Raw genomic sequence first — 23,435 nt, forward strand, 5'->3', positions numbered from 1 at the left:
CTATGAACCTATGAAAGTTCACAGACTTTCTACAATGCAATATTTTGATGCTTCATCCACCCAATAAAATGCAGTTTACAGCTTCCCTTTTCAGAATAATACCTCAACATACATTAACATCTAAGTAGATTGCTTTTCCTAGCAGCTTCCAAGCAACGTCTCAGTCTTTTCAGCTTCCATTTATACCAGACAAATGATTCAGTCTAACTCTGTTAGGCTGATTCCTCATATACTTCCTGGAGCATGCTCATTGCCCTATATCTCCTTTCTCCAGAATGCTCACTGAAAAATGTAATCTCTGTTTTGGTACATGTTGTGTCCAGGCTTCTTGTTTCATTTCAGCCACCATGTTACAATGTGTGTGTGTGTGTGTGTGTGTGTGTGTGTGTGTGTGTGTGTGTGTGTGTGTGTGTGTGTGTGTGTGTGTGTGTGTGTCTGTGTGTATATATATATATATATATATATATGCATATGTCTTTATATATATCTATAAATATATATATAGATAGATAAATAGATATGATTTACCTTCAGTTGACTGACTAACACAAATGTTGACATCCTGAAGGTAAACCACTCTACATCAAAACTGGAAATGTTAACTTCCTAATAACCATATGATGAGGTTGCTTCTTTGTGCATGCAAGTATTAATTAAAAAAAAACATCCTCCCACACCCCCTGCTAATTATATATACTAACGCTGAGATCACACGAACCCCCGGTAAAGGGAATATTCCCCTATCTGGAGACTGTCAATCTTGCACACATTTTATTTATTTATTTATTTGTCTTTTGTTAACTGGGTTAGTCCAACTGGGCTGTTGGCCCATTTTTAGTGAAGACCCGAGGAGAAAAGCTCCACACAAAGAACAGATGACCAAGTTTACATAAGCAGTAAATATAAATGTGTATACAAAACTATATACATTCAAGTCATATGTGACAAATGAATGTAAAGCAGCAAACATTCATACAAGTAATGAAAATTAACACAGCATAAAAAATTAAACAATAACATTAGCTAAAAATGACAAGAGGAAGAAGCCTGTAGTAAACATGTCAAGTATCTTTATAGTCGACCCAATGCAGTTCATGAAACAGATGACTACTAAACTCCCCATTCACCAAACCAAAGGAACCCATACATATATATATATATATATATATATATATATATATATATATATATATATAGTGTCTACTTTGTTTCATTGAAAGCTCATTTCACTGAATTTGAATTCACCCTGATCAAATCACTGAAAGTTCAAATTACTGACAACTCATTTCACCGAATCTCATTTCACTGAAGTGAAGTACTGGCACTGTATAGAGTACTGTAATGCAAGTAAAAGGTATATGCCTATTCTCCACTGTAGTGTGATCCAGCATTTAGTATATATAGTTGGGAGGGGGGTGTGGGGAGCACAGCTCCTCACTTAGTTTGGGTATATATTGTCTTCTGGAAAGAGTTAGTCATTGGTGTTAAAAGTATGCATGTCTATGGTTTAAAATGTATTGTTTTGAAGCTTTAGTTGAAATATTATAATATAAAACCAAACTAGGTGGGACGCTATACCCCACACCTGCCCAATGTGGGGGGCTGTGCCCCTCCAACTATATATACTATCTCCATCATCGCACTACAGTGGGGAATAGGCATATACCTTTTACTTGCCTTACAGTACTCTATACAGTGCCAGTACTTCACTTCAGTGAAATGAGATTTGGTGACATGAGTTTTCAGTAATTTGATCTTTCAGCGATTTGGTCAGGGTGAATTCAAATTCAGTGAAATGAGCTTTCAATGAAACAAAGTAGACCATTTTTTATATATATATATATATATATATATATATATATATATATATACACACACACACACACACACATATATATATATATATATATATATATATATATATATATGGATCTATGTTTCTTGATCAAAATTTCAAAATCTCGAACAAGAAATGTAGAAACCCACTTAAGTGAAAGTGCACTACATTGAAAGTGCTCTTTTACAAAAGCTGATTCACCGAATCGGAACCCCCCAAACAAATAACTTTAAACACTATTTTACAGGGGGCAAGCTCCCCTGCACCCCACATGTGGGGGGCTGTACCTCCTACAGCCCCTTACTTAAATATACTAACTCTGAGATTGCACTACACTACAGCGGGGAAAATGATATATTTCCTTATCCCCACTGTAATGTGCTTTGGTGAATCGGCTTTTGCGAAAGTGCACTTTCGCTTAAATGGGTTTCTACGTTTCTTGTTCGAGATTTTGAAGTTTTGATCAAGAAACGTAGACCCATAAATATATATATAGATATATATATATATATATATATATATATATATATATATATATATATATATATATATATATACACACACACACACACACATATATATATATATATATATATATATATATATATATATATATACACACACACACACACACACACACACATATACATATATATGCTATATTATTAGTGAGGCTAGTGCCACTGTACAGATGAGAGAACAACAAACTGATAACACTGAAAGGTGTTAAGACATTTCACATGGGAACAGAATAACAAAAACTATAAAAGTATGGCAGACCAAAATGTCTAGCAGCCCTTAAAACTTTTAGATAATTTGATAAGAGGTGGATTTTGCTTCTGGACACCATTTGTGTTGTAGTGCAAAGTGTGTGAGAACTTTAAAAGCTGTGAGACACTTTGGAGTCCTACATTTTTTTTAAATAGTAGAACATCTGGGCACCTGCATTTCCCTATGTTTTGCAATGTTTTATAATTGGGTCTACAGTCTTAATGATTTGTTAATGTATACTCAGAATGCATTCAAGAAATTCACATTTTGAGTTTTGGTCTTCAGGAGTATTTTATAGGTGAATTTCTGTGTGTGTGTTTGCCTGTGTGCAAGCATATATACAAACACATAAATGTGTTCCTTCAGTTAATTGGATAGAAGGTAGAGAAATTACTTCTTAATGGTTTTGTGCACTCTATGACTTTTTGTCCATTCAGTGAGTGGAATTTTCTTAAAATAAAATAAGTGCTGACGACTGTCGTCAGCAATGAGGTGTAAGAGTGAGAAGTGAGAAACATATCTGTCAATTTCCAGCGAAGGAATTTTAATGTTGAGCTCTAATTCCTAGCTCAACTGATATTCGTCTTTTGTGAGCTTTATTATCCTGTGCATTTGATATATTTTTTAATCACTAAATGTAGCACAAATTAAGTTTTGATTATAGTTGATTTTGTAACAGGCACATCGTTATGCTCTTTAAATAGTTCTATCCTACCATTCAATGTTTAGAATAAAAGCAGCACATGTAGATGTTATAGATGGACTGTAACATTTATAATAAATATATTCAATTTTTGTTCTTATTTAATGAGTTGCAACTTCAAGCTTTCTTACTAAGTAGTGACAGTTGATTCAGTTTCTTAACCATCAGAATGTTTCACTATACAGGTTAATATCAATTCTTTTAAGAGCCTGACATCCTTAAATCTGACTCATTTATTTGGATTTTGTGGTAATTTAATTTCTATTACCTGTTTGTAGGCAGATAATGTATAAAACCAAATTAAGTACACATCCAGCATCAATAAGCTATTAAACCCATTTATAACCAAAAAATAGAATATGGAAAGAGCGCTTGCCTTTCCACAACTTAAAATCACATGTGATCTGTTTTTTAAATGAGGTTGGTAGAAGTGATCTTTTGTTAAATATATAAACTATATTGGAAGTGCTAGGTGCCTGAAAAGACTGCTGATTCCAGACTGAGGTATGGCTGAACTAACAGCTAACAGAATTTAAGTTGAATAGTTTCAACTAATTTAATTTTGTCTGACAGACATTCAGACTACAAGATGAATACAGATGAGGTACCACTTTGATTTAAGATTGCGGCATTTCTAATACCTTGTGATGATTCTGATGAGTTTCTTTCTTCAAAGAAAGGTACAGAAGTATACAAAAACAGCACAATCAAACTTGCATTTGTTTTCACTGCAAGATATCAACTTTGAATGTTATTTTTTATCTTAGGACATTTTTGGAAAGACCCTTGATTAAAAGATATATAAATTATAACTATTACATTTCAGTATCAGATTGTCACAAATTCACATATAATACTGTAACAGACTTTCTCAGAGTACTTTGCTTACTTTTATCCCATCTTCTTCTTTGCAATGTACTTCCTTCTAGGCAGCCATTTAGTCTGTACCCTCTGCATTATGTCACATCTTCCACTTCACTTTTGCTTGTTAATGGTACTAATTCACATTGTGATGTGTACCTGTCTATGTTATAGTATTTTGCATGAATACAATGTGGAATCAGAATGGTAACAGATAAGAAGAGGTGTTTAATATAAGGGAGATTAGTTAATTGCATGAGCTATAATGAGGTCATACATGCAGAATGCATTGAATGCAGATGAATAGGTTGTCAGTAGAAAGTCAGATAACATGGGAAGGGAGCTAATGGACTAAAGTTGACAATATACCAATTGAGATAGGTAAGGAACTTCAGGGAAAGAAGCAGGTTAAGGTAAATATCAAGTACAAGTGAAAGGGAGTTTGGAAGGTTGTAATGCTGATTGCTGGATTATGGATGATAGAGAGTCTGAATTCAGTAACAGCAGATGTGTAAGAGCAGGTTGCTTTTGATTACGAGCTGCAAGGCCGCATGTAGAAAAGAAAGTGAACATTGACTTACATGAATGTGGAGGAAGAGGGATTCTACATAAGTAGAAATCAGAAAGAAACAAAGTAAGGCAAAGGGGACAGAAAAGCAGTCATGATATCTTTGGAGCAGGAATTAAAATAGGGGCGTGTTGCAACATACAAATCAAGGGAAAGGGACTGATGACTGTCAAATAATGCTGTTGACCAAATATGTTTACAAAATCTGCTTTTTGACTTCTAGGGAAAATGTTTCTTCCTGTTACTTTCAGCACACTCATTGTAATCCTATTGCTATGGTATTCCATTCAAAAGGATAACTTTGCAGATTTGTAGCTTTCTGGTCTTGTTTTTCAATGTTTAGTCAAGAACTTGCAATGGAATACAAAGAGTCAATGTTCCTGACTAAAAATGCAGTGAAAGCACAGTAATTCATGAAGTGAGGTCCAGAATGTCTTTAAGGATTCAAGGTAAACATCTTGTGTTAGTACCTCAAACATATAGTTCACATTTAGAAGAACAAAAAGGCTCATTTGTGCTGAAGTAGAATAGAAAATATATCTTTATATTAGCCAGAATTTTAAATGCATGAGAAATATAGCAGCTGTTTATTTTAGAAAAGCAGTAAGGCATTAGGGAGTCTCCTTGGCTGGATATTACTACATGCGTGACTGTTGGCTATGTGGAATTCTCTCTTTGGGCTTGCATCTGAAAACACTTGCAGATGTGCAGTGATATCAGAACCATACTTAACTCCCTTGCACTATTGCTTACTTAATTATGTGGCCATACTGTCTCTGGACTGAAAAAACGCATACACACATACACACACACACACACACACACACACACACACACACACACACACACACACACGCGCATACACACATACACACACACACACACACACACACACACACACACACACACACACACACATATATATATATATATATATATTTGCATGAACATGGACTTTATTACACTGAACAGTATTTCACCTTCCCTTATGAAGGAACAGGTATGAGTTCACACTGTCTTATAACTGTGTTGCTGCTTGTTAGTAAGAAATCATTTCCATGTATGGCTTTTTCAGCCTCTGCTGTATGCATTTACGTCCACTTTTAATGTAGCCTCGTCATCTATACTTTACAGATTTCATGATCTGCTAATTACTAAATAATCTCATGCTGCTTTGCGTTAATTGTATCCATGATGTCTCCCTCCAGAACCCACCTTTCATTTCACCATAATAACTAGCCACCACTCTATTTGCAATTGTGATACAGCAGTTTGTGAATTCTTGTCATTTTTTTAGTGTGCAAAATATCATTCATGTTTTGCATGTTTTGTCATCAGTCAACAATTGCAACTATTGGCTGAAATGAGAAGCTCAAGTAGCCAAATGGACATTTTTTTTATTTATTATTTGACATTTGTTAACCAGGTTGGTCCAACGGAGCCAAGGGCACATTGGCAGTGGAGAGCTGAGGAGAAAAGCTCCAAACAATATACAGACAAACAAAAGATATACAGTAACAATAACGGACAAAAGTATAATCACATGACACGAGGAGATAAGCTCCAGTCTATAGCACAGAAACTCAGCAATCTAATGAAAATTCCATTATAAATGTATACAATGTAAAAGAGGTACACTCGTTTGTTTAACTGAAGAGACATATCATTGGAATAAGTTCCATCCTTTTGATGCAAGTGAGTGAAATCACTGAATTATATGTCAGATAGCAAATGAAATAGCAGGAGATAATTCTAATACAAGAGAAGAGAAGTAAGTCCAAAAGAAGGTATGTAGAGACAGTAGTGATGCCATATGGGCTTGGCATGGGCAGGACCAAGTCTTTTGGAGATAGTGTTTTAATTCTATTTTAAACTGGTGTTTTTGGGAGATATTTCTTATACTGAGGGGGAGTGTGTTCCAGACATGAGCTACTAAGTACTTGTAAATGGACTTTTCAACATTCTTTTTGGATTTGTAGATGTCAACAAGATGCTTGTCAGTTGTGCAGAGGTGTCGGGGGGGTGTAGTAAGATACTAAAATGGAGAGGGAGGGCCAGCAAGAGGCATTAGAGAGAATAGAATATGTGATATGTAATTGAGGAAGTAGTAGTGGATGTGAGAATTCAGGTCATTGAAGTCTCTTTAGGGCGAGACAGTGATGAGAATTGTGAGGAAGGCTAGTGGCAAATCTGGCTATTTTATTGTATGTTTGGTCTAGTTTGGTCAATAAGGTAGATTGAATATTAATAAGCATGGGGGCAGTGTAAAGTAGACATGGTAAGAGGAGTGACTGAATCAGGAGTTTGGAGGAAGGTGTAAGCCATTTCCAGTTTCTGTAAAGTAGTGCAAGTTTCTGGTGTTTTTGTTTTATACATTGTTGGATGAGTAGGTCAAACTTTCATTCATCGTTGGTTATGGTGCCAAGTAGTTTGGTATGGGGTTCAGTTTTAATTATGGTATTGTTGAGGGAGGTGATGGCAAAGGAGGATTTGTGTTGTGCCAGTGTTCTAGGAAAGAAGAGAAGGAGTTTTGTTTTTAGGATTTAGTACTTGCTGATCATTAGAGAGTTATGTTTCGACAGAAGAGAAGGTGTCCTGAGTGAGAGTTAAGAGATTAGGAATACTATGGGTGGTGGTGATAAGTGTGGAATCATCAGTATATTGTAATAGAGTTGAGAGGTTACAAGCAGAATGTAGTTTGTTAGTGAAAATATTGAACAAGAGGGGGCACGCGATCGATCCTTGAGGAACTCCTGTGTTGACTGGAAGGAAGGGGGGAAGACAGTTTGCCTGTGAACAGACTGTTGCCTATTGGATAGGTAGCTGGAGAACCAGTTTACTGAGGAGCTAGAGAGACTGAGGTCTGAGAGTTTATTTAGAAGTTTAGAGTGGAGTTTCTTTTCTTTTCTTTGCTTTTTTTTTTTTTTTTTTTTTTACTGTGTACCCTTTTTGAATAGGCATATCAAATGTCATTGTCAAAGTCGGACTTTACAATGTTTCTTAGCAATGATTTCACTGAAAGGCCCATGTCTAGAAGGACAGTTATTTTTAAATAAAACTTTTATAGAATAATCATTTTTGATCTGTGTCTATATCAGCACTCGTGTGAAACTCAAGGGTTGTCACTGTGGAAATAGTTCAGGAAGGACTTCAGAGACCTAGCAGTTGAGTGCCCCAGAAACTCAGAGTAAATTATGAAACAAATGCATCATAAAGGAAGATTTTTTTTTATCCTAAAGTAAATCTTTTGTTATAATGATATTTATTATGTATCGTGGTCCCAACACATTAAACAGGATCCTTTTTATGTTTCAAATAAACAAAAAGTAGAGCAAAGTAAAGGTAACAGTGAGGCAGCATGTAGCACACTTTCCTTTGGTGCTGGAAACAAGAACGCTGTGGGTTCTATTCCCACTGCAATTGCTTGTATTACTAACACATTATGTGTAGCATTAGGGGCTTGCTGCACTCCTGAGTTCTATTGTCCTTCAGATGAGATGTTAAAATGAGGACCTATCTGCTTGATTTGGTGGTAGCTCAAGTGTAAGTAAAACATACACAAGAAAATATATCCAAACGGCTAATGTCCAACAGCAAAGTATAAAACAGTAATAAATAGAGAAAAAAATGCCAAATACTTATTTGCAGTGAAGAGAAGGGAAGAAAAGTACCTCAGTACAAATGCAGGAAAAATGTTATTACAGAAACTAATACCAAGTATGCTAAGAAGCAAGTCTTCGTAATGAGGGAAAAATGTGAGAACCTAGGGAAAACATTGCCTGACGTGGAGAGAGCTTACAAACATTAACCAAGCATCCCCTGGAAGAGTAGACTGAAGGGATCTGTTATCTTTCCTCAAGGAGAAATAGCCAGAGTCAATTCTGATAGAGATAACTTTCTCTAAACTCTCTAAATCTCACACACACACCACTTCAAAACTCCACACAGCCATCAAAAACCTTCCTCCACACCATTTCACAAACACACTATAACACTAATACTGTTGCACAAAACAGTAATGCATTACATATATGTTTATATTTATATTTATACAAGATGTGGTTCCATGTCATCCAGGCTGTGCTCCTGCCTTACAATTCATACTGCAAGGTCATCATTCCTACCAAGGATCCAGTATGGATGCCCTCAATACTCTCACGGAGTCTGCTGCTGATGTGGACTTGACATCCTCATAATATCCTAACTAATGTTTATGTTCTACCTGCAAATCATACAACCATCCAGGCATGAGTTATCATGCAAAAACATATGTGCTGGACTGATGTCAGACCCTGCAGCCGACAGGCATCAGCACTTACCTGTGTGTTATCATGTTCAGGATCAGCACTTACCTGTGTGTTATCATGTTCAGGATCAGCACTTACCTGTGTGTTATCATGTTCAGGATCAGCACTTACCTGTGTGTTATCATGTTCAGGATCAGCACTTACCTGTGTGTTATCATGTTCAGGATCAGCACTTACCTGTGTGTTATCATGTTCAGGATCAGCACTTACCTGTGTGTTATCATGTTCAGGATCAGCACTTACCTGTGTGTTATCATGTTCAGGAAGGGTGTACTAATAGGACTGTCAGTTCAGATGATGTATGTGGTATACTGAAGATGGTAGAGATGCTTATAGTTTAAGGGCTCAACTGTTTACTTTCAAATTATTGAAGGAAACACATAGGTACTGAGTGATCCATTTGGCAGCTTACTTTTAGATTGGTAAAGGCAGAACTGTTCTGGATCACTTCGAGGCTGACTATGTATTTCCTGGCCTAAAGCTAAATTTTAAGAAAGGAGCTACAGAACTTGAGAATATCTGTCCTGACTTTATATCCTGGAAATAAGAGGATATGTTGCTAAAAAACAGAGAAGCATTGCTTGTTAAAGCAAATGCTAAACAGAATATAAGTCAACATAGGTTTGCTGAGGGAGTCAGTATAATATGACAGCATTTAATGACACAGTGACAAAGAGAACGGGTTATACGTGTGGCAAAGCTTGACCTCAGCAAGGCTTTTAGCATGATATTGCTTAAGTGATATTTAGGAACGTTGGAAGGTATAAGCATGAACATATACTGCTGAGCTATACTGATACTGACTAATACACAGATGTCAGAGAGCTCTGAGGAATGCTGTTTTTGAATGTAGGGGATTGTAAATTGGAACTATGGCATGCAGTGTTATTGCTGACCATTGTTATCGGGATTTGATGTCTTTCTTATCAAACTGATTAATGGAGATTATATATAGACTCACTCTTATCTGTCAACTGGACTTACTTATTGGAGGACTGATTCTTCAAGTGATGAAACGTGTCAAACCGGGCTATCACTGACTGTTGTTGTTTAGTTAGTTACAGCAATGAAAGGTGTGATTCACAGTGGCTGCTGTGTGACTATGAAATTAGTATGTAAAAATAACAGGGTACATTGGGGGTGAAGACCACACACTAGGAACTGTAGAGAACAGTCCATCATTTAAATGGTTGTAGTATGTCCAGTATAAGAAAATATTCTTTAATCATCATTTTGAAAATAACAAATAAACAAGCATTGCTGTTGTCTTGCTTAAGGGATGCTTTCTACCAGTGTGCAAGAAACTGCTCAACTGCAGGGTAATTTACTTAGCTAAATGTAACATGTCCACCATTTTACATAGGAAAGATAGAGAGGGCATTAAGGAATTTACGAGGACAACTATGATATTAAAACTAAAAGTAAGGGTAGTGCTCTGTATAAACACTCTTGTATGTGTTCCAACTTCAAAGGTTTTAGTTTTGGCATTCTTGACAAGATTACCAGTAACTCTAGGACTGGTAACTGGGAGAACCAACTTAAATTTAAAAAGCTTCTTTGGTAACTTAAACCTCAATGCCAGTCCACCACTCAGGTTGAAAGAAACTATAGTAATTAAACCTGTTTTGAAATCAAGGGCTTAAAAGTTGTGAGGTATTGATTTATTCACTTATCTGACTTTTTTCAGGAAGATTTTGTACTACTTTTATTATTTTATTATTTATAAGACATAGTTCATTTTAATTGCATCATGATGTTTTTATTAGGTAGTGGTGGTGAACCTTTGTTCATTTATTTACTATATGTTTGAAGTTCATTAAAATTACTGTTTAAATTTAGTTGTTAATACTCAAAGTTACAGTGTATGTTCAACAGACATAATTCAATTAACTATAATTGATAGGTAACAGGGCAAGTTCTTTAGTATATGTATATGTGTATAAATATATATATATATATATATATATATATATATATATATATATATAGAGAGAGAGAGAGAGAAACGTATTCTGATGAAGTCTAAGGTAGAACTAAAAGCACTCAATACTAATAAATTTTACATTTGCTTATTAGTTTATTCATACAGTATATATACATTGCCTACTGCCTTAGTGTGTGTGTGTGTGTATGTGTGTGTGTGTGTGTGTGTGTGTGCGTATATATATATATATATATATATATATATATATATATATGGGTTCACTTTATAATTTTGAAAAACTGATACCCCGAATTTCAGTTTTCCCAACTTATAAAGTTGAACGTTGAAAATAGTGAAACACCAGAAGCGCGAAACTTTAAAGTACCGAAGTTCGAAGCTTCTGGTGTAGCGGTGTGTGAATGGATAGGTGTAAGTTTAGATAAGTATGTATGAGTGTGTCAGTTAGGGGCTTTAGTGTATGTTAGTGTGTGTTTTGGCTGTGATGTGTGTGTGCAAGGGTCTGTGAAATGTGTGGGTGTGAGTTACTTTTGTGTGTGTGATTGTGCGATTTCGGAGTTAGTATATATAAGTAGGGGGGGGTGTGGTGGCACAACCCCCCACATGGGGGGTGAAGGGGGGCCTCCCCCTGTTTGTCTGTAGTGCAGGATTGTATGTTTGATTGTGGGGTGAGACTGTGTGTATGTGTATGTGTGTGGCGCATTTGTAGTGTAGGTTCGTGATTTTAAATTTCACGGTTATGGGGTTTCGGGATATAAAGCTTTCGGGCATAGAATTTCGAAAAACTGAAATTCGGGATTTCAGTTTTTCGAGATTCTCAAGTGAATCTTTTTTTTGAATAATCGATGTTACGGAACTTCGATCATATGGTTTCAACCTAATGAGTTTCGAGGTTCTGTGCTTCGATTATTCAACATAGACCCATATATATATATATATATATATATATATATATATATATATATATATATACATATACACATTTTGTGGGATTGTTTTAAATATGCATCACTGGCATTTATATGTGGTGATCAGGAGCTATTGTCTTATGATCCACATTGTGACCACCAAATAATGTGTGGGATTACCGCACCTACAGACTCAAAAAACATGTTTAAAACATCATGGCATGATGTTTCCTACACTTTAACAGCACTCTGGGATTATTTACAGGATTTTAAATATTTTTATATGTAATTCCAAACTCTGATCACCTAGAGACTGGCATATTGACGTGGTTTGGATAAATCAGGTTGCCATCCAGTATCCCAGAAATCATTGTTTGGCTCAAAAATGTTACATCATGCAGGCCTCCGTTTGCCTAAAGTTCCTGTCATTTCATAGATGTTGCATGCGTACAAAGTACTGAGTAAAATAGAACAGTGTAAGTAACATTCCCTGCTGCTGGATGACTACTTAAAACAGAAACAGTGCAAATGCCACAGAACACACTCAAAGTGCTGTTTACTGCTGCCTTTTTTCTAATTTAGTTTAAATGGCACTAATTTTTGAGACAATGAATTCCAGTCCATTTACTTCTCCCCTCCCCCATAACACTTAGCTTCCCTAGCTGTCAAAGTCCTGAGGGAAATTTGACCTGGTAATTCCATTGTTTGGCAGATCTCAGCAGGGTGCTTGACTCATGTAATTTAATCTTTGCTCTAGCATTTCCTTTGTTAGAGGGGACATTTTTTTGCTGCACTATAGCCATGGCCTTACTTGAGTGCAATCACATCCAGTAAGGTCTTGCACCAAGGAGCTAAAGAATAAAACATTTATACTATTAACCAGTTTAGAGCTTTATTATTTTAAGTGTTAAGGTATCACTTCATGCTTCCATCTTGTTAAAATTGAGATTTACATGTGCAAAGTGTGTTGGTATGCAGTGTTTGCCTTCATATGTTTTTACTCCACTGGTTGGTTTGCAAAAAAAAACCTTTTGCAGTGTCCCTGGATTTGTCTTTGTACATACAAACCACATTGCTATATTTTCCCCTTCCTTTTTCTTGTGTCCAGAAGTCACTCATAGCCAGCCTTAGGCATACGCCAACTTGGCGGCTGCCTAGGGCGCCACTCTAGCAGGGGCTCTTTTCCAGTATTTATTTGCTGTAAGTAGACCAGGATGGGGGCACCAAGTGGTGTGGTGGGGGGTGCTGTGGAACCCTTTTGCCTAGGGCACCAGTTGACCTAAGGCCGCTCCTGAAGTCACTTATAACCAAGTAAATTTTTTATTGATTTTTTTTTTTTTAAATAAAGGACATCAAGGTTAACTTACCTTGAATCAGATAATGGATGCCACTGCAAAGAATCACTGTTGAAATATTTGTGCATGGACAAGATCTCTTACTAAATCTATTTGCCAGCCTCCAGTTCAATTGGTGCTATGGCTTTAATATACTGGTGTGTTTGCTCATGCCTTCCAAATATCTCCACCATTACATACCAGTTTTGCAGTGTAGTAACCACCCAACATGCCCATACACCTTTAGCCATCAATATGCAGCTACTCCTGTTTATGTGAGTAGTAACATATTTCTAATCTTGTTGTCCAGTTTGCTTAGTTATGTCTACGTGTACATGCTGATAAAGTTGCTGCTCTATAGAGCTTGTTTAAATACTGTACTCAAGTTTTCCAGTTTTTAGTGCATTCACATATAGGAAATTGCCGCATATTCCTGTAAAGTTGCTACCTAAATGTTCCCTACGTATATCTTGCTTATATTGTGGAAACATGCTATAAATACACATATAATCATTCCCTATATATATCTTGATTAAATTGTGCATAGCTGTTATAAATATTGTCTTCCTGTCGGGCGCTCTTATCAGCTAGCCCCAACTTGTTTGCCACTTAACTACGGCGGTGAAGACCTATTTCTTACACTGCTCGTTTGTCAGGCATATTACCCAGAGTCACTACTCTGTAGTTTACACTTGCGCCTCCCTAAATTAGCTGCTTAACTTACACTTAGTCCCTAACTTGCTAGTCGCTTATCTACGATTGTGAAGACTTATGTCTTATACTGCTCGTTTGTCAAGCGTGCTACCCAGAGTCACTTCTCTGTAGTTTACGCTTGTACCTCCCTAACTTTTAGCTGGTTATCTTCATTTATTAGCCTATTATTTTATTTGTGTTATCTCTTGCAAAGCGACTCATTCCCATCTTACCGGGACATCGTAACCGCAACACTGTAGTACTCAATTGAAAGCGGCTGGTCCGGGTGTAAGCAATATAGTCCACCAGGCTAATGATTTATAACAGTTTCACAGCTGTTTGTTTAACAACTGCTGTACTCCGAGACTATTTCCTGTTATTAGCCTGTTCATTTCAATGCACGCATAGAAGGGTGCACTCGTTTGTTATCTCACGAGGAACTAGTTTGATTACTTCTGCCTATACTCCACAATTGTGCTTATAGAGACTACGTAGGGCTTATGTTTTAAAATGCTGGCTAACTTGTTTAGTGCTGAATTGCACTCCTTCTGTATGAAATAACACTGTCTACTCTGATTGGAATTGTAGCCTATGATTTACGTATCACCAGTACTGATTATTTTGTGTTTGTTGCATAACAGTGGCTGTTAACCACGTCTATTATACTATCATACTGAAGCCTCTACTATTTTTACTTTAACTTACTGTAATTTCCTCTTCTGCTCCTACTAGTCTTCCTATAGTCTATATTTCTTCTAAACTCACCCCCACTTCATTTTAACTTACTGTAACTTCCTCTTCTCCTCCCACTAGTCTTCCTATAGTCTATATTTCTTCTAAACTCACCCCCACTTCATAACACACTCTTGACTACCCCTCTCTGCCTCTACCATACAACCATATTGCTGTTTTTTCCTTCTGAATGACTGATTTCTGTCTGCATACCATTAATTATTACCTTTCTCTCCTCTTACAGCTTGCTATCACTCATGTTCAAGTTACCCCAGACAGTTTATCAGACCAACATTGTTCCTAGGTTCCCTTCCAGTAAGAACCTCTTCTGGGATTGTGTGGTACTTTGGGCAACTGTCCTACCTCCCTGCAAGACCCATATACTAAGCAGTGTATGTACTTGAATGCATAACCATTTGTCCCTTTGGTTGTTGTTATAGTGTGACCCAGTGTTCGCTAGCCAGCAGCCCAGCACTGACCCAATCCTCTCTTGGCCTCATAGACTTCTTCCCTTTCTTCCCCTCCTAGTGCTGCCTTGCCTATCTGTAATTTACCCATTTGGCCAGCAGATGGCAGCATCCCTCCATTATCTACCTTTTACCTCAATCTGATAAGCTCTAACCTTATAAACAAAAGATAAACTTTAGACTAGCAAAAGCAATCTCTGCACTTAGACTATCCTATATTTCCTTCCACCCCTGACTCAGCACCCTGTCCCTAACCCTAGTGACTACTTACCTAAAGGTTCTTACCTTGTGTCTCTTTCTCCTATCCTCACTGATTGTTTTCCATAGTCTCGTCTTGGTCCTCATCTCCTGGCTCTTCCCGCTCCGTTCGCCCTGCAGGCTCACTCCGCTCCCCTACCCTGCCCCCAATTTCCACACGCCCCCACTACCTCTCCATTTATACCTCCACTAACCACACCCTCTCCAATTACACTCTTCCTTCCCAACCCTCACTTCCTGTCTCCACCCCATCCCTCCCATCAATCACCTAGCCTAACCACTCCCACACATACTATACTTCATCCACACTAATAACTCTCCTCAACTCCAACACTAAAACCAACAGCTATGCTAACCAAACCTTCCTCACTTATTACCCACCTACTACTACTACTAAGCTTATCCTATCTTACCTACATCACCAAACCCTTCCACAACACTCACTTCCCTCACTATCATACAACTAGCTCAATCCCAAAACAACATATACACTCCTTCACCCCCATAAGCCCTCACCTATACTTCTGCAATCCTTCTCTACTTTTCCCCTTCAAACGTATATCCACCTATAAACAAATTAACCCTTGTCTGACTTGCACTACTCTAACAAAACATACAACCCTAACACTATATACTAAACTCTCTAATTACCTTTCTTTTCATCTTCACCTAGTCATCACCACCCTACTGTCAGGTGACATACACCCTAACCCTGGTCCCTCTCACATCAACTGCTCAACAAACACACCTTCATCTACAAAAATCATCACCTTCTCAGCATTAAATGCTCAAAGTATATGTAATAAAATCCCAAACCTCCATGCCTGGCTTCTCCATAACAATCCTGACATACTGTCAATATCTGAAACATGGCTAAGACCCTCCATAAAAGACTCAGAAATAACTCCCCCAACTATAATATCATCAGGAAAGATAGAACCCACAAAAAAGGTGGTGGTGTAGCTCTACTCTATGCCTCTTCCCTTTCTGTTACTTCTTATACTAAACCAGTTCCCAAATTTGCCAGCGCTGAACTACTTCTAGCCCTACTGCATCTGAACAAGCATAAAACAATATGCTTAGCCTCCCTCTATATCCCTCCTGGTGATAACATACCAATTCTTGAGGACATCCTCTCTTGGCTCTCCACCAACATCACTAATGAAACTGTCATCCTAGGTGATGTTAACATTAACTAGCCCTCTGTCCAATGCCCAACAAATCCCCAAAATATAAACCTTTATAACTTTCACCAATTAATTGAGTCAATAACCAGACCATCTAAGGACCACTCCTGTGGAAGCACCCTAGACTGGATTCTGGTATCACACCCTCACCTTATCTCAAGTAGCGGTACACTCCCTGACCTTCTCAGTGACCACTTTCCTACTTTTGCTCAACGTCACTCTCCCTCTATACAGCTGTCACATACCACCATCTCCATACGCTCCTTAAAGAACTTCAGCCAAAACACCTTCTCTGACCTACTTAAACAATTCAACTGGAGTCCCCTATACACATTACCCCTAGATGAAGCTGTCTCCTATTTTAATACATTATTTCTAAACCTTCTCAATACCTTAGCCCCCCTTAGAACAAAAAGAATCAACAGCAAAACTATCCCATGGTTAACAAAAGACACCTTAGCTATCATGCGCCTTCGTAGCAAAGCCTTGAAAAACTACTACAAATACAAAACCCTAGCCTCCCTAAACGAATACAAAACTCTCCGCAACAGAGTTAAAAAACTTATCAATTCTGACCACAAATCCTACTATATAACCCTCCAAAATAATCATAAGACTAACCCAAAAAATGTTCTGGAATAGTATCTCCTCCCTCTTCAACCCTGGCAAAAAGTAAACCCACAACTCGAACAAAATACTTCTGATACTGACCTCGCCTTCCAATTCAATAACTTCTTCATTGATTCCATAACTAAATTAACATCATCATTTACTAATAACTCTACTCCCCCAACTACAACTTCAACTTCCCCTTCCTATCTAGGCTCCTCGACGTCTGACCTCCCTCTCTTCTCCCCCAAACCCATACCCATATGTACTATAAAAAACCTGCTTTTCAAGTTAAAACCTTGCTCTAATGCTCCCGATAACATCTCTTCCTTCTTCCTAAAGATAGCTACTGAAGTCATTGCCTTCCCCATTTGTGTACTCATAAATCGATCAATCCAAGAAAGTTACATTCCCCAAATTTGGAAAAAAGCTTACATTATTCCCCTCCACAAGGGAGGTAAAAACAACACCATCTCCACCTTTAGACCTATTACCATCTTATCCCCCATCTCTAAAATACTAGAAAAATGTATCCACATACAACTACTACCTCACCTCACCAACAATAACCTATTAACCCCAACACAACATGGATTTAGGCCTGGTCATAGCACTACTACTGCTCTTCTATCCTTCCTCGAAACTGTAAATAAAGCTAGAGACTCTAACTATATTGTCTCCACTCTCCTCCTAGACCTTTCTAAGGCCTTCAACATCATCTCCCATTCCCTGCTACTCAACAAACTCTCTAACCTACATCTTTCCCCCTCTTGCATCAACTGGTTTTCTAGTTACCTTTCCAATAGGCAGCAATCAGTCAAATGGAAGAAATCTATCTCCTCCTACCTCAACACTGTCACTGGTGTACCCCAAGGCTCCATATTAGGTCCATTATTGTTCAACATCTTCATTAATGACTTCCACCACAATATACCAAATGCTAAAATAGTCCAGTATGCAGACGATTCAACTATTATCTGTGCTGCAAACTCCATTCCCTCACTTATAGAACTAACTCAAAATGCCTTCTCAACCACTGAAAAAATGGATGCATGACAATCATCTTGCTCTCAATCCATCAAAAACCAAACTCATGTTATTTACCCCATCAAAAAGAATAACTATCGACATAAACTCTTTCCTCATAACCAGTCAAAATAATACAACCCTAGAAATTGTTTCCAGTGCTAAACTGCTAGGAGCTCTCATTGATAACCAGCTTACATTTGATTCCAATATACAAACAAACATTAAAAAAACACATCAGAAATTAGGCATGTTCGACCGGCATATCCGCTTCCTCTCCCCATCTACTAGATTCCTCTTATCTACCACATACCTCATCCCCTCTCTCCTTTATGGTGCCCCTCTTCTAACCAACCTTTAATCCTCTATTAAAACAAAACTCTCCTCCTGCTACAACAAAATCTCAAAATTCGCCTCTGGCCACAGATCCTCCTCTCATCACTGTACTGCCCTCACAAACTAAATTGGCTAGAGCTCCCAAACTACCTTACCTACACTCAACTAACTCATGCTTATAAGCTCATTTTCAAGCCCTCACTCTGCCCCTCACTCTCCTCTGCCTTCACCATGCACCATCCAAATAGACCCCTTAGAACCAGCACTCAGAACCTAGTTGAACTCCACAAACCTGCCAGTCCTGCTGGCAAATTCTTACTTTCCTTTTCCCTGGCCCGCCTCTGGAACTCCCTCCCATCACATATCCGTAATACTAGCAGCCTTCCTATCTTTAAATCTCTCCTCCATTCACATCTATCTTCTCTCTGGGAATGCTCCTGCACCCATCCTGCATAATCCTTCCAGCTACTATTCACCCCTTAATCTACAACTCTTCCCTTCTTTGAGAACATTCATATTGTAGTTAACCTCTTATGTAAATATTCTTTGTGCACATCTACTAACTAAAATCCTACCTAATACTTTCTCTTTCCATTTGCCAGTGAATATAGAAGTTAAACATTGTAAACTTATTCTTATTGTTACATATGCTCTTCTGTTGTTCGTCCTGCTGCATTAACATTATCTTCTGTGTATATGTACTATTCTGATACTTTAACAAATTGTTTATGTTATATTTATCCTACTATATTTTACTTTATCCTTAGTTGTATATGTTGACATTGTATCTGTGGAACTTTTCTCCCCAGGACTCCATTGAAAAAGGGCTCATTCAGCCCAATGGATTATCCTGGCAAACAAACTTCAAATAAATAAATAAATACATGTGAATTCATTTTCAGACATAAGGTGTGGAAGCTGCACTGAATAATTCTAGGTGCTTGTTCAGGTTTCACATGGTGCTTGCTTAGAGCTACTCTCATGTTAAGCCACTATGAATATGTTGCACTGCCACCTCTGATACCAGGGTAATGTTTTAATCTTTCTATTCCCGTACTGCACACTAGCAGTATCTGGTGCAAATACAACAGAGGAGTATGCAAGTGATACACCACCTAAGCATCATTTGCCGTGCAGAATTTACGAGTGTGCATACCAAATTTCTGTGTTTCCAAACATCGGTGTTACTACACTACTACTGAATAAAATGAACAGCACTCAGGCTGGGGGAAGGACAAGGGAGCCATGACATCACAGAATGGGTGGGTCTTATTATTTTAGTTAGAATCAGATGACGGCTGTGGTGATGTTACTTTGGGGGAGGGAACTGATTAAAAAAAAAAAAAAAAAGAAAGTACCTGCACTGCCTAGCCTCGATGATGTCAGTAATTGGGCGACTCCAGCAAGCTTTATTCAAACATGAGAGAATCATTTTGTAAGTGAAACCATCACAGTATGAGAAGGTAATCTTCTGTTACAGAAGTAAGGGGAATTCTAAAAGTTGAGGAATACATTATAGAAACCTGTTGTACTCCCGAGAATCTGGTAAATGCGTATTGCTGCCTTGTGTAATAGCCAGCACCTATCACATCAAATAAGTTTTATAGTGTCCATCTGCAGAGTAGAGTTATAATAACTGGTTTACCAGGATATCACCTACCTTTCTCCAATACCAGTGGCATGCAATACTATTTTACAAATAGCAACTGAAAACTTTCCCGAGGTGTCTATTTATATAAACAAAAAGTAATATGCTTAAGAAAGACTTAACAAGGCTGACTCTACTTTACTAGATAAGCAATGCCCTACCATGCAAAAATCTGAAACAGGCACACTAAAATCAACCGACTAACTGACTTTTTTAGAGTATTTATATTCAAACATCAGTTTATATTCCAGTAGTGACTGACCAAATTACCAATGGGTCATTGAATGGAAGCCACATAAATTGTTTCATGCATAAGTCATGAAGCTTTGCTTCTTGAAATTGCCTTACTTATTCATTCTTATGCTTGTATTCCAGACCAGTGATAAACCACCAACATATTTATATGGGCACAACAGTCTCCAGGAGCCAATAAGTAAATAAGCATTTTTGCAGCAGATCAAGATCCTCTCCACCTACATGTTGGTAGCAATTGCATCCAAACTTATATGTATTATCATCAATGTTGTCAAACATGAAAATAAGAGAAAATTCCCTGAACAAAGGAATCACCGCCAGCACACATTTAACAATTTCACCTGCAGTGATTTCCTCTAGAAAACAGCAACCAGGTTATTCAATGTTAGTGAGTTTAACTTGTTGAGTTGTGTTCATAGGTTCATAGGTTCATAGGTAGGTACTAGGCTATCTGCCCAAGGGCATTTATAAGCCTAGCCAGAGTGTGTCGCTTTTCACAGCCCCATTGATTAATTAACTGATCCTCTGTCAAGCAGAACCAATGAAGTGATCCCGGGGGTGTATTTTCTGTTACCCATCCACTCTTCAAGGTTTCTCTTGAAGAGTGTTAGTGAGGGGCTCTGCCTAATGTAGTTTGGAATTTTGTTCCAAAGCATGGGGAGTTTCTGTGACAGGAATCTATCCCTTCAGCATGTTCTATTTATTAATAAATAGGTAAATAACTCAGGCAAGCATCGACAGAGTGAGAAATAACATCCAATGTGTAGAAAATCCAAGCAATCCAGTCTTCTGAAACAGATAAATCAGTGTATTGCACAGATGAACCACGATAAGCGCTTTCACTAACTAGTAGCTTCTTCAGATCACATCTTGGATGTTATTTCTCACTCTGTCGACGCTTGCCTGAGTTATTTACCTATTTATTTATCTGTTTATAAGCAAGCGTGCTGTGGCAGTAACCAGCATTTTTATTTATATTCTAATGTTCTATTTATTGTTGTGGTGAGGTTTAGCTCACTAGAGCGCATGGCTCGTAGTGACTTGGATTTCTTTAGGTGGAGCATGTCCATCAATTCTGAGCTGGACATGGCTTTGTCAGTCAGGCAGAGATCACCTCTGAATAAGCGATATGCCATTGAGTACAGCCAGAGTTTTTTCAGTTGGGCTGTATAGGAGATATGTCTGAGGCCAATTATCACCTTTTGGTGAAGTACTTTTGTGGTCTCTCCAGCTGTTGGAAGTGTCTTGTGAGGTACATCCCAAATGGGGCATTGTACTCTATGATGGGTCTGATGAGTGATGAGTAAAGGGGCACTATAACCTCTTTATTTCTAGATGCGAACCCTTTAGTAATTAGATGGGCTACATGGAAGGATTTCCTAACTACTTTGGCAATATGATTGTCAAAGGAGAGATTACTATCTACCTGGGTCCCCAGATCTCTTATTACCTCTTCTTTATTAAGGGGGCTGCCACCTATGTGGTAATTCGTGGATGTTTTGTTTTTTCCAAATGGGATGACTATGCATTTTTTGGCATTTAGCTTGAGGCCATGACTTTGACACCAGGAGTCCGTCTTAGTAAAGCCCTTATGGAGGATGTCAATGTCAGCTGGAGAGTCAATTATGGCTCCCAGTTTGCAGTCATTGGCGAACTTGGTTAACCATAGTCCTCCTGTGTTTGCCTGTACTTCTGAGAAGTATATGCCGAAGAGTAGGGGTCCCAGGACCGAGCCTTGTGGGACCCCACTTTTGACTGGTTTAGAGTCGGACCTGGAGCCTGCTATTCTTACTGTGTAAGTTCTGTCTGTAAGCCAGTTGGCAACCCATCTCATGATGTAGGGGTTTATGTTCAGGCTCGTGAGTTTTTCTGTAATATCCAAGTGAGGAATGGTGTCAAAAGCCTTGGCGAGGTCAAGGTAGGCTGTGTGAACAACCTTTCCCTCATCTATGGCCTTGGTGACTGTCTCAAAGAAGTCAACCAGGTTTAGTAGGCATGATCTGCCCTTAACAAAGCCGAACTAGGTTGGGTCAAGTGTTTGGAGGTTCCCAACATCTTTGTTAATGAGTTCCATGATGATGCGCTCCATAGCCTTGCAGACTAGGCTAGTCAGGCTTATGGGGCGATAGTTACCAGGGTCAGTTGTAGCCCCTCCTTTGTGGAGTAGAATAACCATTGCTGTGCATCATTCTATGGGCATGTAGCCTGTGTAGAGGCTGAGGTTGAACAGCGTGTTTAGGTGGGGGGGGGGTTAGTTCATTCTGTAATTCATGCAAGACGCAGCCTGGGACACCATCTGGCCCCATTGACACTGTGATTTTAGCTTTTGAAAGGGCTATTTTCACCTGTGCGTCTGTGTTTTCTGGGACACTACACTTTTCCGGTATTGTTGTGGGCCCTTTTGGGGGTGAGAGGGAGGTGAAGTTTGCACTGAATCTGTCTGCCAGGATGTTGGCAATATTAGTAGGTTCAGTATATTTTGTGCTATTTTGCACTAGTTCAGTGCATATCTGCGAGTTGCCACTTAGATTCCTAACATAGCTAAAGAAGGCTTTGTGGTTATCTTTTGAATCCTTGGGTATTTTTCTTTCGAAGTTAGCCTTGGATGATTTTATGAGGGACCTTAGTTTTTTACTGATACTGATCAGGGATGTCTTTCCTTCTTGGGATTTGCTTTTTTTTCTGAACTAGTTTCCTCCTTCTATTGTATAGCCTGTTTATGGCAGGAGTCCACCAGACTGGTTTCCTTCTCTTAGAGGAGTGAGTCTTGGTTTTGCTAGGGATGGCATGATCCATGCATCCCTGTAGGTGCTCATAGAATGCATTTATAAAGGTTTATGCACCTTGGGCATCATTATCCTTTTTGTGGGGGCTGTGAAACTTACCACCTCTGTCTTAAGTAAGGTGAAGTTTGCTTTATAAAAGTTTTTTACTGTGGTTTTCTTAGTTGGGGATGGTGGTGGGATGTGGACATCCAGAGTGATTAGTTTATG

This window comes from Protopterus annectens, chromosome 5.part1 (assembly GCF_019279795.1).
Source record: "Protopterus annectens isolate FY-2018-M chromosome 5.part1, PAN1.0, whole genome shotgun sequence".
Taxonomy (NCBI): domain Eukaryota; kingdom Metazoa; phylum Chordata; order Ceratodontiformes; family Protopteridae; genus Protopterus; species Protopterus annectens.